The sequence below is a fragment of the Gossypium arboreum genome, chromosome 6 (genome assembly GCF_025698485.1).
Source record: "Gossypium arboreum isolate Shixiya-1 chromosome 6, ASM2569848v2, whole genome shotgun sequence".
Classification (NCBI taxonomy): Eukaryota; Viridiplantae; Streptophyta; class Magnoliopsida; order Malvales; family Malvaceae; genus Gossypium; species Gossypium arboreum.
The window spans coordinates 7509722-7524876 of record NC_069075.1 but is presented as its reverse complement, the minus strand read 5'-3'; positions in this window follow the sequence as shown (position 1 = coordinate 7524876).

Here is a 15155-nt window from a genome sequence, read left to right as displayed (position 1 = left end):
TTTCAAGTATTTAAAATACAATTCAAGTTACACAAACTTATCTCATTGATTGTTCGTGTTTATGATTTCATTATTCGATATATTTTCTTTCCATGATCAAGTCTCGTATTTGTGTCGTCCGGATCTTTATAAATAAATTTGATCATCATTTTCATTCATTTCATATTCTAATGCATTTAATTAATGCTCCAGCAAAATTACCATTTTGCCCCTAAACTTTTAATTAATGACGATTTCATCCTTAGGGTCAAGAAAATAAAATTCTTACAATTTAATCCTTATTTCCAGCTATTATTATCATACATATCGATAACAGTCCATGAATTCTATAAAATATCAAAAATTTTCACAATTTTAACACTTTTCAATTTAATCCCTAAAACATGTTTTCCCCGATCTTGAACTGAATTGATAATTAAGTTAAATTTTGTAATTTAAATAATAAAATAATCTATTTCATGCAATTTAGTCATTTTGACATTTTACAAAATTGCCCATAAAGTTTTACTTTTATTCAATTTAGTTCCTAAGCCTAAAACATGCAAATTAGCCATGCTAGATGAATATTCATACATATTTTCCTCCTCCTCCTCTCCATTCCACATCCTTAATTTATATAACATGCAACAAGTAACATTATCAATAAATTCACTATTTACTTATATGTACATTCAAAACTGTCCATTTGCGTCATAGTCACTAAATTATTTATATATTAAGCTAAAAAACTCAAAATTAAGATCCGTTAATTTTTCCTGAAACTAGACTCACATTTATTCTTACCATAAAATTTTCAGAATTTTTGGTTTAGCCAATTAGTACAATTTATTCATTAAAGTCTCCCCTATTTTGCTATTTGACAGTTCTGACCACTCTTCACTAAAGTTTAATTATATCTTTAAAAAGAATTCAAATGATGTTATAATTTGTTTCTTATAAAAATAGACTCATTAAGGAATTTAACCATATAAAGTATGTAACAAAATTATTTTTTTTATAATTTTTAGTGATTTTTCCAAGTCAGAACAAGGGATCTTGAAATCATTCTGAATCAGTCTCACAAAAATATAAATATCTCAGAATACAGAATTACTTTAATTTCTCTATTTATTTTATATAAAAATAGACTCAATAAGCTTTAATTACATATCACCCTTAACTTCTAATTCAATTTCTATCATTTTGGTGATTTTTCAAAGTTAGCCTATTACTACTGTCTAAAACTATTTTAGTGCAACATATTGATTACCAAGTTTATAACACTCCTATTTCCATTTTCTACCATATTTCCCATTATTTTCTCTCATTTCCCTTCACTAATATATCAAAAACATGGAACCATATAAAAGAAAACTCTACATTAACATCAATTCCATGCTTTTTCAACAATATTAGACTTAAAATATATTGAAATCTTAATGTTCTTACCTTTTCTTATTAACTTCAATCTTTAACTTGATTTTCTCTCTCCTCCAGCTTCTATTTCTTGAATCCAACTTGATATTCTTGCTCCCCATCATCTCCTTGCTATCTTTCTCTCTTGATGGCTATGGAAATTCTTTCAATTTTAGGTGAGAATAATGAATTTTTGGTGAAAGGACTAAATTGTAAAGAAAGAAAACTTCTTTTCTTCTTACTCTTTCTCGCGTTGGTTTGCATGGAAAGGAAAGATGATGAAAATTCTTCATCTTTCTTTCCTTATATACTAAATAAATAATAATAAAATAATATTAAATATCTCATAAAATATTAATAAAATAATATTTATCTAATTAATTAATTTAAAATATCATCAACATAATCATTACATTCTAGAATTCTCTCTCTTACTACTTGACCATTTTGCCCTATATGATCTTTTAGAATTCCATCCTTGAGTCATCATTTAATTTGGTAAAATTACAATTTAGTCCCTCATAGTTCTTCACTTATTCAATTTGGTCCTAATTTATCCATTTTCCTTAGTTTCTAGATCATTCTACCCTTAAAATATTTACACTATTGGTCCTTTAACTTTTCATATTTACACTTTAACCCCTTAAGTCTTGAGTATTTACTCTTAGGCAACAAAACTTTTTTGACTTTTACAATTTAGTCCTTTCCTGAATCAAGATATCATAATTTACTTCCCAATGTTGCCATAACTCAAAACTTCCCTTTTTATTACTTTATTTCCTTATTTTATTATATCAAGGATAATATATTACTGTAAAGATTTTCAGGGTATTACACATCTATTGTTGCGTAAATGTTAAGATTTTTAGAACTAAGGCTTTGTTTGGTAGAATGGAAATAAAATTGGAAAGATAGAAAATTAAAGGGGTAGAAAATTAAAAGGATGGAAAACATAAATCTTCTTTCCATAGATATATGCTTGATGGAGAGGAAAAATGAAAAGAAAATTATATTTTCTTTCCACCCAATAATTAGTATAGTTGAAAAATAGAAGGAAAGAAAATAAAACATTCAAAAAATGCATAATTTTGAACTAGCATATATATCTCTCTTATTTTCTCTATCCTAATCATTCCAATTTGGAAGAATTGATTTTTATGTATCGGGATAAAAAACAGTTATCCTTCCTATTTTCTTTCCTTCCACTTTTCTTCCCAACCAAACATACATAATTTTTTTTTCCTTTTACTTCTCTACTCCCTCCTCCCATCCCTTCACTTTTCACCCAACTAAGTATACCTTAAAACCCGATTGTTTGAGGAGGTCCCTAAGCTTGTTAAGGAGGTTTACTTTTTGCTTAAAAAGGAGGAAAAATAAGAAAGAAGAAAAGAAAAAGGAAAGTTAAAGAATAAATTAAATTGTTTAAAAAGAAAAAGCAGAGAGGACTAGCACTAAAATTTGACCTAAATTTTTTGTTATTCACAAATTGATAATGTTAATAATCATATAATGATTTAAAAGAGCAAAACATAGTTTTAGTCAAACATAAGTGATTAATCTAAGTTTCTCTGACCTTCCTGACACATAGCACACACCTATCATGCTCCTTTTTCATTTTATAAAAATTTTTGAATTTCAGTTTTATTTCTTCTAATGTATATAAATTTGAAATTTAATCATTTTATTTTAATTTTAAAATAATTTATTCCTTATATTTTTATAATATTATTAATTAGTTCAAATTTTTAATATCGATATTTTTAATTATAATTTAAAAGTGATTTTTAAAATTTTTGTGCATGAATATAAAAAAAGAAGGTTCTTTAAAATTCCTCATGCTAATACCTGGCGCACACCCACCTTTTCTTTAAAAAATTATAAAAATGCTTAATTTTTAATTAAGGCTCTTCTAATTTGTTTAAATTTAAGATTTGGTCTTTATATTTTAATTTTTATTATAATTTGATATTAATTAATTTAATTATTTTTAATATTATTTTTAATTAAATATTTAATATGGTTAACTTTTTAACTAAAATATTAGGTGATTATATATAATTTAAAAATATATTTTAAAATTTAGAATGTCCAAGGATTAAATTATTGTGCCTATATATAAAAAAAGTCTTTCCTTCCTCCTGTTGACATGTGGCACATACTCATTTTCTTTTCTTTTTTCATTTTCATTTTGGTCCTTTTAATGTGTTTAAATTTAAGATTTATTTCTTATATTTTAATTTTTAATATAATTTATTCTTTATATTTTTTATAATATTATTAATTAATTTAAATAATTAATATTATTAAATTTTTAATTAAAATGTTACATAAGTATATATAATTTGAAAACGATTTTTAAATCTAAAAATACAAGAATTAAATTCTTATAAATCTATATATATATATAAAGGTCCTTTGAACCTTACTATATTGGCACATGCTGCATTATGGTGTTTTTTTTTCTTTTACATTATATAAAAATAATTAAATTTAAATTTTGATCCCTTTATTATACTTAAGTTTAAGATCTAATCCTTATATTAATTTCTAACATAATTTTGTCTCTATATTTTTACATATAATGTTATTAATCGGTCTAAATAATTAATATTGTTAAGTTTTCGATTAAAATGTTGCATGATTATATATGATTTGAAAATTAATTTTTAAATTTGAAAAGTTGAGGGATTAAACTTTTGAAAATAAAAGTATGTCTAAATTCCAATTGTACAAAGTGTACAGAGAGTTAGAGTTATGGTTGTTTCAACTGGACCAGACCGGTCGATCTGACTTATTGGATTAGGAACTAGCCAGAGTATCGATTCGAAAAAAGACATTAAATTAATTGACCTACAAATTGGTACGGACCGATTGGACTAGATTTTTATTTTTTAAATATTTTTATGAATTTTTAATTAAAACTATAGAAACTTATGGCCTGACCAACTATCGGTTCGGTTTTGAAAACCTTATTTAGAGTATATTTTAATCTTTAAACTTTTAGTTTATAAATTGATAGAAACAAATAATCAAATCCGGCACGAAGCATGGGTAGATCATGCTTTGACCTTCCTCATGTTGACACATGGCACACACTCACCCTGCTCTCTTTTTTTTCGTTTTATAAAATGCTTAACTATTAAGGTCCTTCTAATATGGTTAAATTTGATATTTAATCTTTATATTTTAATTTTAATATAATTTGATCTTATTTTTTAATGTTATTAATTAGTTTAATATTTTTATGATGTTATTAATTAGTTAAATAGTTAATATAGTTAACTTTTCAATTAAAAATTACATGATTATATAAAATTTAAAAGCATATTTTAAATCCAAAAGTAGAGGATTAAATTCTTATACGTATATATAAAAGGAAGGTCAATTCAAATTGACCTTCCTCGTACTGACACGTGGCATACATTCACGTTATGCTATTTTTTTTTTCATTTTATAAAAATGATTAATTTTCATTTTTGGTCCTTCTAATGATTTTTAATTTGAGATTTAATCCTTATATTTTAATTTCTACCACAATTCGGTCACTATATTTTTATAATGTTATTAATTAGTTCAAATAGTTAATATTGTTAACTTTGCAATTAAAATGTTACATGATTGTATATAACTTGAAAGCGAGGTTTTAAATCCAAAAAGTAGAGGTATTAAATTCTTGAAAAATAGAAGTAAGAGGACTAAATTCCAAATGTATGACGTGTAGAGACTTAGAGTCATAGTTGTTTGAACCGAATCGCTCGGCAGAATTAGAAACCGGCTTGGATATTTGTTTGAAGAGAGGCATTAGATCGATTGACTTGCAAAACGGTATTGACTGGTTGAACCAAGTTAAAAATAGATTGAACTAGTTTTTATTTTTTTAGTGATTTATTTAACTGAACCATACAAATCAATGGCTTGACCAATTGGCCATCGGTTCGATTCTAAAAACCTTAGAGTATACTTCAATCTTCAATTTACTCTATAATTTAAAACATACACATAAATAATCAACCTAGAGTGCAGGGGCGAAGCTAGAAAATTTTTTTAGGGGGACTGAAGTTAATTTTTAATAGCCTATATATTTATAATTTTTAAATGATTAAATCAAATTTTTATTATTTTTAACGGGGTCAAAGTGCAATTTTACTTTTACTAATTTAAAATTTTAAAATTTCTAAAGGTCCTAAATGAATAATTTTCCATTTTAGAGGGGTCCTGCCAGCCCCCTAGATACGCCACTACCAGCGCAAAACATGGGTGAACCATACTAGTAGATATTAAATGTAAGGTATAATGCCAAAATAGCCCCTAACGCTTGATTGTTTGATCACTTTGGTCCTTTATCTTTTTTTTTTAGCACTTTAACCCCTAATGCTTATCTTTTTGCCAAATTGATCAATTATTAACAGACATGCAGACGTGGTTGTTAGTTGACTAATGATCAACATTAATCGTTAATGCGGTGGTCCAAATGTAATTAAATGCTAACGTGACACTATTTTGTCTTATATGCCATGTCAACAAGTGATATTAAAATTATTATGTTATTTTTTTGAAATATAAAATTATTAAAATTATTAATTTTCAATTTCCACAATTCCTTCTTCCCCATTGTTTATTTCCATTGTTCACAATCATCATCACTGCCTCCGTTCACCGTCGCTATTGTCCGACGCTGTTCAAGCCGCCTTGCTCTAGAATACTGTCTTTTTTCTCTTCTTTCAAGTTTTCCAATTTGTTTTCTCAAAAAATGTAACACCCCTCACTCGTATTCAATGCAGAATAGGGTTACAAAGCGTTATCAGGCTTATAAAACAATTAAACATCCACTTAGCATACATTTTCACAATTCAAGCATTCATCATTCAATCTCAATCAATTTGTCCTTAATACGAGCCTACGAGGCCCTAAACATGCATTGAGAGTGGTTCGGGACTAAATCGATAACTTTGAAAACATTTGGAACACTTATAATTTTTTTCTCAAAACAAGGGACATTTGCCCGTGTGGCCAGGTCGTGTGTTTCACACGGCCACCAAACACGCTCGTGTTACAGGCCGTATGGACATTCGAAATTGGAGCATATGGTCTTGTCTCAGCCCATGTCTAATCCCATGTAACTCTCTGACTTGGGTCACACGGCCAACACACACGCCCGTGTGCCCTAAAAATGACCATACATGCTCGTGTGCCAGGCCGTGTGCTAGACTGTGTCAAACCTGTAGGGAATATTGATTTATGCCACACAGCCAAGTCACACGCCCGTGTGTAAGGCCGTGTGGAGCATACTGACTTGGTTTCAAATTCAACACCAGGGGACACACGACCGTGTAACATGACCCTGTGTAGCACACGACTGAGACACATGTCCGTGTCTCTGCCCATGTAGACAAAAATAGGCTATTTGCCAAGCCAATTTTGCCACCCAAATTGTATGTACCTACACCACAATTCAAAAGCACAAACACAAGGCATGAATAGGCATTTAATCAACCTCATAACAAGCATATTCCATACCATTTCATTATCCATCAATACAAATCACTAAATACCACAATGTACCATCTAATTTCATACCTAATTCACATATACAATTTAATTAACTATACACTTCCAAATATACATCTTTTAGCCTAGTTTCACAAACAAACCGATGTCCATAAATCATCCATTTAACACTCATGATACCTATTACCATCAATCATCACACAGCCATCAACCAACTCATTACACAAGACATAAACATGTATATTTATACATGATTCAAACATACCAAAATAAAACAAAATAAGCCATCACTCATGGTTATTCATGCAAACCAAAACATATACATTTACAAGCCAATTCATATGGCCAAAATCATTATCAAATCATAACCAAAATGACTAAAATCCCTATGCATGCCATATATTTAAAATACCAAAGTTCATAGGTACTACGTGATAGATGGATAGTGTGAAGCGATTTCTGACGATCCCAAAATCTAAGCTAGCTTTGAATTCACTATAAAACATAGAAAAAAAATAAACAAAGTAAGCTTTACACCTTAGTAAGCTCGTATGAAATAAATTCAATTCGATCACATAAATATAACTCAATAATTTGAATATAACATGTAGCTTACAATAACTAACAAACATTTCTTATTCTCAATTATGAGATTATGCACATCCTTTACAAGTTTCTTCGATTTGAAGCTTATACAATTCATGTACGTACATGTACCATTTCATATCAAACTCATTCTTAATCACATCTTTCATTTACCCGTTAAACCATTCGAAATACTATCGGAAAATTGGGAGTCTCGCATATTAAGTACCTATACCATGGCCCGAAGCCAAATCAAGGTAGCCTATATCTAAAATACTGATATCATGGCCCGAAGCCAAATCAGCCGATATTCATGGCCTAAAGCCAAATCGGTATAACTCACTCCCGAAATGCTAATATCATGGCCCGAAGCCAACTCAATGTAACCCCTAATGACATGTCACTAGTATCTAAATCTATTCCTAAGGTTCAATCAGGATTTCACACTTGTCGATTTCATCGTCGAACGTATTCGTAGAGTTGTATTCACAATTCATACATTATCCGTAATCTTATAATCACAGTTTATGCAATATCAAAGCATTTAACATACATTTATAATGAAATTATCACATAGAACTTACCTCATATGTGAAAACGACAAAATAAGTCGATTAGTCGATAACTTTAGTTTTTCCCCGATCTAGATCTGAATTCCGCTTTTATTGATCTAAATATATTCAAATTTAACTTATTTAATAATATCTCTATTCAATTTAATCTAAAACACATATTTAAGCATATTTACACTTTTACCCCTAGAATTTCACACTTTTACAATTTAGTCTTTATTACACAAAATCATAAATTCATGAAATTTCTTTAGTACCTATGATAGTTGAATTACTATAATGCCCCTAGTAGCCCATATTTATCAACTTTTCACACTTTTAACCACATATTTTCACATTTTCACAAATAAATCCCTTTTTTGCATTTTTACTCAAAATCACTTTACCAAACTTGCATAACTATCATCAAATATTCACAATTCATCATAAATCATCAAAGAAGACATATATACATCAATGGAAACTCTCAAAAAATTTTAACAGTTTTGAAATTGAAGGTACGAGCTAGATAGATTGAGCTACAACGAACTCAAAAACATAAAAATTACTAAAAATCGAGTCAAAAATCACTTACAATTGAAGCATGCATTAGCCGTTTCAAAGCTCACCAATGGATTCCTTTGTTCTTATTTTTGGTTGGGAGAAAGATGAATGAAACAATTTGTCTTTTGTTTTAATTAATTAACTTTTATTTTATAAATTACCATTTTAACCTTAATAAAAACATTATTATTTCACTTAACATTTACCCATATTTGACCATTCACAAATGAAATGGTCTAATTACCATGCAAGTGTTCATACATTTTCATTCTATAGCTATTTAATGCATTTAACTATTAGAACATCACTTTTGCACTTTACGCGATTTAGTCCTTTTTATCGAATTAATCCCTCAAACGGTAAAATCTATTCACGAAAATTTCACACAACCATGCTATCATGATATAAACATTAAAATAATAATAAATAATTATTTTGACACTGGATTTGTGGTTCTAAAACTACTATTTCGATTTGACTAAAAACAGGCTGTTACAAAAAAACTGTTTGAAAACCTCAAAATCCATCCTTGAGCCTCGACCTTCCTTGTCTCCGATCTTCTTTTCTGTTCGTTAGATGGCTTCTGTTTTTTAATATGTATTTCATCTCGTTGAGCTCTTTTTTCTCACCTTTCAAGTTGTCAACCAGACACCTAAAAACCCTCTGACTATCTAGTCTGGTTCATTTGTTGGGTTTAAGACTTATATTTTTTTAACTGCTAGTTTTATTGTCTAGATATTTTTAGTTATTGTATTGTGGGGGGTTGTATGTAGTGGTTCGACGATGGGAAAGTGGGTTCTATTAAGGATAAGGGGTGATGGCAGATGGGTATGGTGGTTCTGCTCGGGGGCAATGGCTTTGGTGGGAGGCCACTTGATGAAAATGAACTGTTAAGGGGCAATATGGGGTGATAGTAGTGATGAAAATGAATTGGAGATTCAGTTGAAAAATGGAGCCCATCTGACGAATAGAAAAGAAGATTGGAGACAAGCAAGGTTGAGGTTCAAGGATGGATTTTGAGGTTTTCAAGTAAACAATGGGGAAGAAGAAATTATGGAAAGAAGAAACAATGGGAAAGAAGATCAAAGACAATGATGATGATGGTGAACGATGAAAAGAAACAACGGGGAAAAATAAATTGTGGAAATTGGAAATTAATAATTTTAATAATTTTATATTTCAAAAAAATAATATAATAATTTTAATAATTTTATATTTCAAAAAATAATAGTTTTAATAATTTTAAAATCATTAGTTGACGTGACATAAGATAAAATAGTGCTACGTCAGCATTTAATTATATTTGGATCGTCATGTCAGCGGTTAATGTTGATCATTAGTCAACCAATGGCCACATCAACATGTCCGTTAAAAATAGATCAATTTGACAAAAAAAATAAACATTAGGGGTTAAAGTGCTAAAAAAAGATAAATGACAAAAGTGACCAAACAATCAAAAGTTAGGGGCTATTTTTAGTATTATTCCTAAATATAATGCTAAATATACGTCAAAGTGGTTCAACCAACTTTAATTGAAATGATAAGGTTGAAACTTTAAATCTTATTGTTTTATATTCGAGTCTGATCATATGTAAATATCATGTTTATAAGTAGGGGCGAAGCTAGAACAAGTTTTTAGTAGGGCCAAATGAAATTTTAATTTTTTTATAGTTTATATCTTTATAATTTTTAAAGGATTAAATTAAATTTTTATAATTTTAGGGGGCCAAAGTACAATTTTACTTTTACTACTTTAAAATTTTTAAAGGGTCTAAATAATAAATTTTCATTTTAGGGGGGTCGGGACCTTTGTCAGCCTCCCTAGCTTCACCTCTATCTATAAGAATGATGTTAAGATGGGGCAGACAAGGGTATTGAACCTTAAAATGTTAAAATTTTCTTTTAATTTTTTAAAAATATCTTAAATTTATAAAAAAAAATTTAGTCTTGTAAGGATGTTCTGCCAATGTTAAACACATAATTTTCTTTATAAACCGATTAATGGGATGAAAATAAAATTTTAAAAATGAAAATGAATAATTCCAAAAGTTCCTAACTATTTGCTTAACAACTTTATATTATAATATAATAGCACGTGATAGGAGAAATGTTTGAATAAATTTAATGTTTTTGAATGCAAAAAGAAAATCAAAAGGTGGATCCTATGAACTTTCTTTTTCCATATTTTGACTTGCGAGCAGCAAATATAATAATAGCCTACTATTTTAACTGTCACTATGATAAAAGTTTCTAGAATTTGAAAAGAATAAAAAAAAAGGAATTTGGGAAATAAAATAAAAACCTAAATTAAATTAAATCAAATCAAATTAATATTCTAAATAATAAAAATAATACTTATCGATTGAGTTTTAGCTGATTGGTATGAGCATTATTGTCAATCGCAGGATCTGTCTACTTATGTAGTTATAAGCATTGTGCACAAATCATTTTCTAGAAAAAATCTTTTAGGAGTAACTTGATTTTTATATAAAAATAACTTCAATCAACCCATATAATAAATTATTAATATAATTTATAATTTTAATAAAATTATTTAATGTTACAATTTTATTTTAATAATATATTTTAAATTTTAAATAATATTCTTATATTTCATTAAAACTATTTACATTAATATTTTAATAATAAATATAATTATAAATTTTTATAATATAAAATATAATTATTTTAATAATATAAATATGAGCATTTGTTTAAATCATCCTTAGTTTCGTTTGTCCTTCTAGCTCCAACGTTACCATCTACTCTCGTATATGTAACTTTATATTAAATTTTAATTAAACTTTTTATTATTAAATTCATGCAAGATATTAATTATTATAAAATAAATTCTGATTATAAAAACAGATGTTTCTATAATATTTTATAACTAATATTATTTATATCGTGTTTGTTTTACTTAAAATAACTTTCAAATAAGTTTTAAAAATTTTTACCAGACAGTGGAAAATCTTATATGTAGAATCATTCAAACACAAGAAAATATCAAAATTTTTTAAAAACCAATTCATTTCCCGAATGTTGATTTAGTGAAACAAACATAACCTTAAATTGAATTATTTGCACTTAAACCCTAATTTTAAATTATTCCTCAAACTTAACTTACGGTAAAATTACGGTCAAAATATGCAATTTTTAGTTACAAATTTGAACATCAAATTTCTAACAAAGTCAATGATGTAGTCTTTGTTCTTCTACGAGTAAACAGATTTCCTTCAAAAATAAATTTAGTCGAAAATTAGTAAACATATTGACCCATTTGTAGGGAAAAGAGAGGCTAAAATAATTATTTAAAAACCCATCAAATTTGACTATTAATTTAGTAACCCAAATAAATCTTTAATTTTTAATTTTTACTTTTATTTAAACTTAAATCATATAAATTAGTTAATAAGGTTTCGAAAATGTTGTTAAAGGTTGAGATCTTGAAACCTTAAGTGATCAAGCATGAATTGTGTGATTTTTATTTATTTATTTATTTTAGATTTAAGTTTTATCGTATGTGGACTTTGTTCGGACATATTTTAATTCTTAATTTATTGAACTTTGCATTGAATTGGTTGTAATTATAATTAATTTTGAGTTGTTTTGTACTTAAAAATAACATAAATAAATATTTTATCGAAAATAAAAAGTCTATTTGTTAGATTATGGATTTTGTTACGTCATTAAATAGCGTCGATGAGTTAATTTGAATTGGTTTATTATGATTAAGGTTTAGTTTAATATTGTTTCTAAAGTGTTTTTGAACCGAATAACACTTTTAACAAAAACACTTTTAGGAACAAATGACAATTTTAATCATTATAAAGCATTTTATATAATATTTATATTGGGTATGTAGTTAGAAATTTATTTTAAATATATAATATATAATATTTAATTTTTACTGATTATATTTTAATATTTAAAATATAGTTTATATATTCAAATTAAATTTTATAAATAATTAATATTAATTACTTAAAAATATTTAAAATTTATATTTCATATATTAAAATATTAAAACAAATTATAATGAATTATTTTTATATTCTTACTAAAATATTATAAGATTAATTGATTTGAACATTATTTAAATGTACATTTGTTACTTTATAACATCATATTTAAAATTAATTTTTTAATATCAATACTAAACATTTAAATCTTAAATCGAAATTTTTAAAATATTTTTTCAAAATACTTTTTATTACAACGTGGTCTACGTTAAAAAAAAAAAATCAAAGTTTAGGTGTAGGTTTATTATAGCTTGGTCTACGTTAAAATAAAAAATAACAATTGAAAATCCTGAACATCAAATGCAACAACCCCATATGGAGAAAGGGACAGGCAATCGCCTTGGTATTCTACAAATACAAAATTTGTTTGTTAGTCCTTTTAGTTTTAAAAAATTACAAATTAATATAATAATAAAATTATATTTTATTTATTCTTTACTTTTAAAATAATTTTCCAGCTTCAGCCAGATACCGTTATTTCTAAAATCAGACACCGTTAGAGTTAATGAATTACTTTTAGCCAACCTAAACACATTCTAACACTACTTTACATATAAACTGAAATTCAAAATTCACCGATTATAAAATATTGGCAAAAAGAAAAAGAAAGAAAACAGACACATTGACGTGTTGTACGGGAAGTCCTTAAAGTCTTCCTTTTATCTCTAGATTACTAGATTAAAATTGAATAATTTATTTGAATATAAGAAAAGTATATAGGTTTCGATTTTCATTGTGAGTATGGAGTAGTCATAAAAATTCGTGAATAATATCTACTCTTTTAATGAGTTTACAAAACGTGGATGATTAATTATTGAACTTGTTCTAATGGATGCCTCTAAAAAACATAAAAAAATATATGTACTTAATTGGAAAGTGGAATAATTTATGGGTTTTTAAAAATATTTTAAATAGTTTGTTATAATAAAAGTAGATAGTGGCGTTAGAATGATCGTAAAATAATAAGAAAAGAAAAATAAAAACACACAGATCTTATGTGAAAACTCTTTTGGAAAAACCCACGGGCAAAGAAGAAGAAATTTATTAATGTTTAAAAATGAATTATATGAGATGAGTTTCGGCTACATTTATTTAAAAGTTGAAAACTCTGTTCTAATCAAAGTTAAATAAAAGAAGAATAATTCTATACGGATTCAACTTATACCATATGGTCCATACCGCTAAGGCTCTAACGATAAAATTAATACAAATTAATACAATGATAAAATTGTACTTCAATTCCCAAAACTTTTTATTCAATTTTGGCTTCTCTACAATAATTTTCTAACTTTCCCCACGTTAAAAAACACAGGTTCTGGTCATAGCCTCTTCCCAACTCAAAAATGAGAGGATAATGCATTTTATCATACTCGAACCTACACCTTTTCGCATTAACAATAATATTCATGTCAATCAAATTAAGACTCAATTAATAATAACTTAAATTTTTTGATTTCATATTGCAGTGTTTAAAGAAGCAATAGTTTGTCCCTAAATTACATTCATCCCATGAGTTAACTCTTTATGGAATTCACAATTTACTTTGAATTGACTTTGGTAATTTCTTGTTTTAAGGGTTATAAAATGTTTGAATTCCTTGTAAATACAACATAATTATGATAATGAAAATGCTGTTTTCCCCTTTATTTTCCAAGTATCTGCAGTAATTTTGGGGGTTTTTTGGTTTGAATGAAGAATATTAATGCCATAAAATTTGAGTTTTTTACTCCACAATACAAAGACTTCCTATTTTGGCTTGATTATAAAGTTTAGGGCATAATTAGTTTCCACATTTTCAACTTTCTTTTACTAAAATGTTGCAATTAATTTATTCAATTAAGAGAATTTTATGTTGAATTTATACCATTCAAAATGTTATGATTAATTAATTTACACCGCAATAATTTCACATTTTCACACAGCAAAAAAATTATTATTTCCAATTTCTTAATGTTATGATCAAGAATAGCTGACCTATTTAGACCCTTCTTAATCACAATTTATTATTAATTTGAGTATAATAATATTGGAGAGATTTTATTATTATTATCATATCGGTAAACAACAAAAGTAATCACTTTTATTTGTCTTATATTACATTTTACTCACATATGTTATTAGTTTGTTACGAAATGGTTACTTTGCCGTTAAGTTTCGTTACCTCTTTAATAGCAATCCTATGTATCAGTCCAAATGGATTTTAAATGCTAACTTGGATGTCCAACTGAGACGAGAATAGATTTTTAATTAATTGAAAATTTTAAATTAATTACACCTTGAACTGAAAAAGAAAAACTGTTCATCTCCTCTTTTTTTTCCATTTTGACTAAAATATTATTTTCATCTCAGTTAGACATCTAAGTAAAATTGCCGTTAAAAAGATAATATAAGTGACTAAAACATAATAAAAATAACTATATTTATACTTTACCCTTTTGAATTTAATATATTATTTTTACTAAAAGAAAAAGAAATTCATCTAGAAAAGCCACCTTCTAGACGTCGTATCTCTATATATATATATATAATA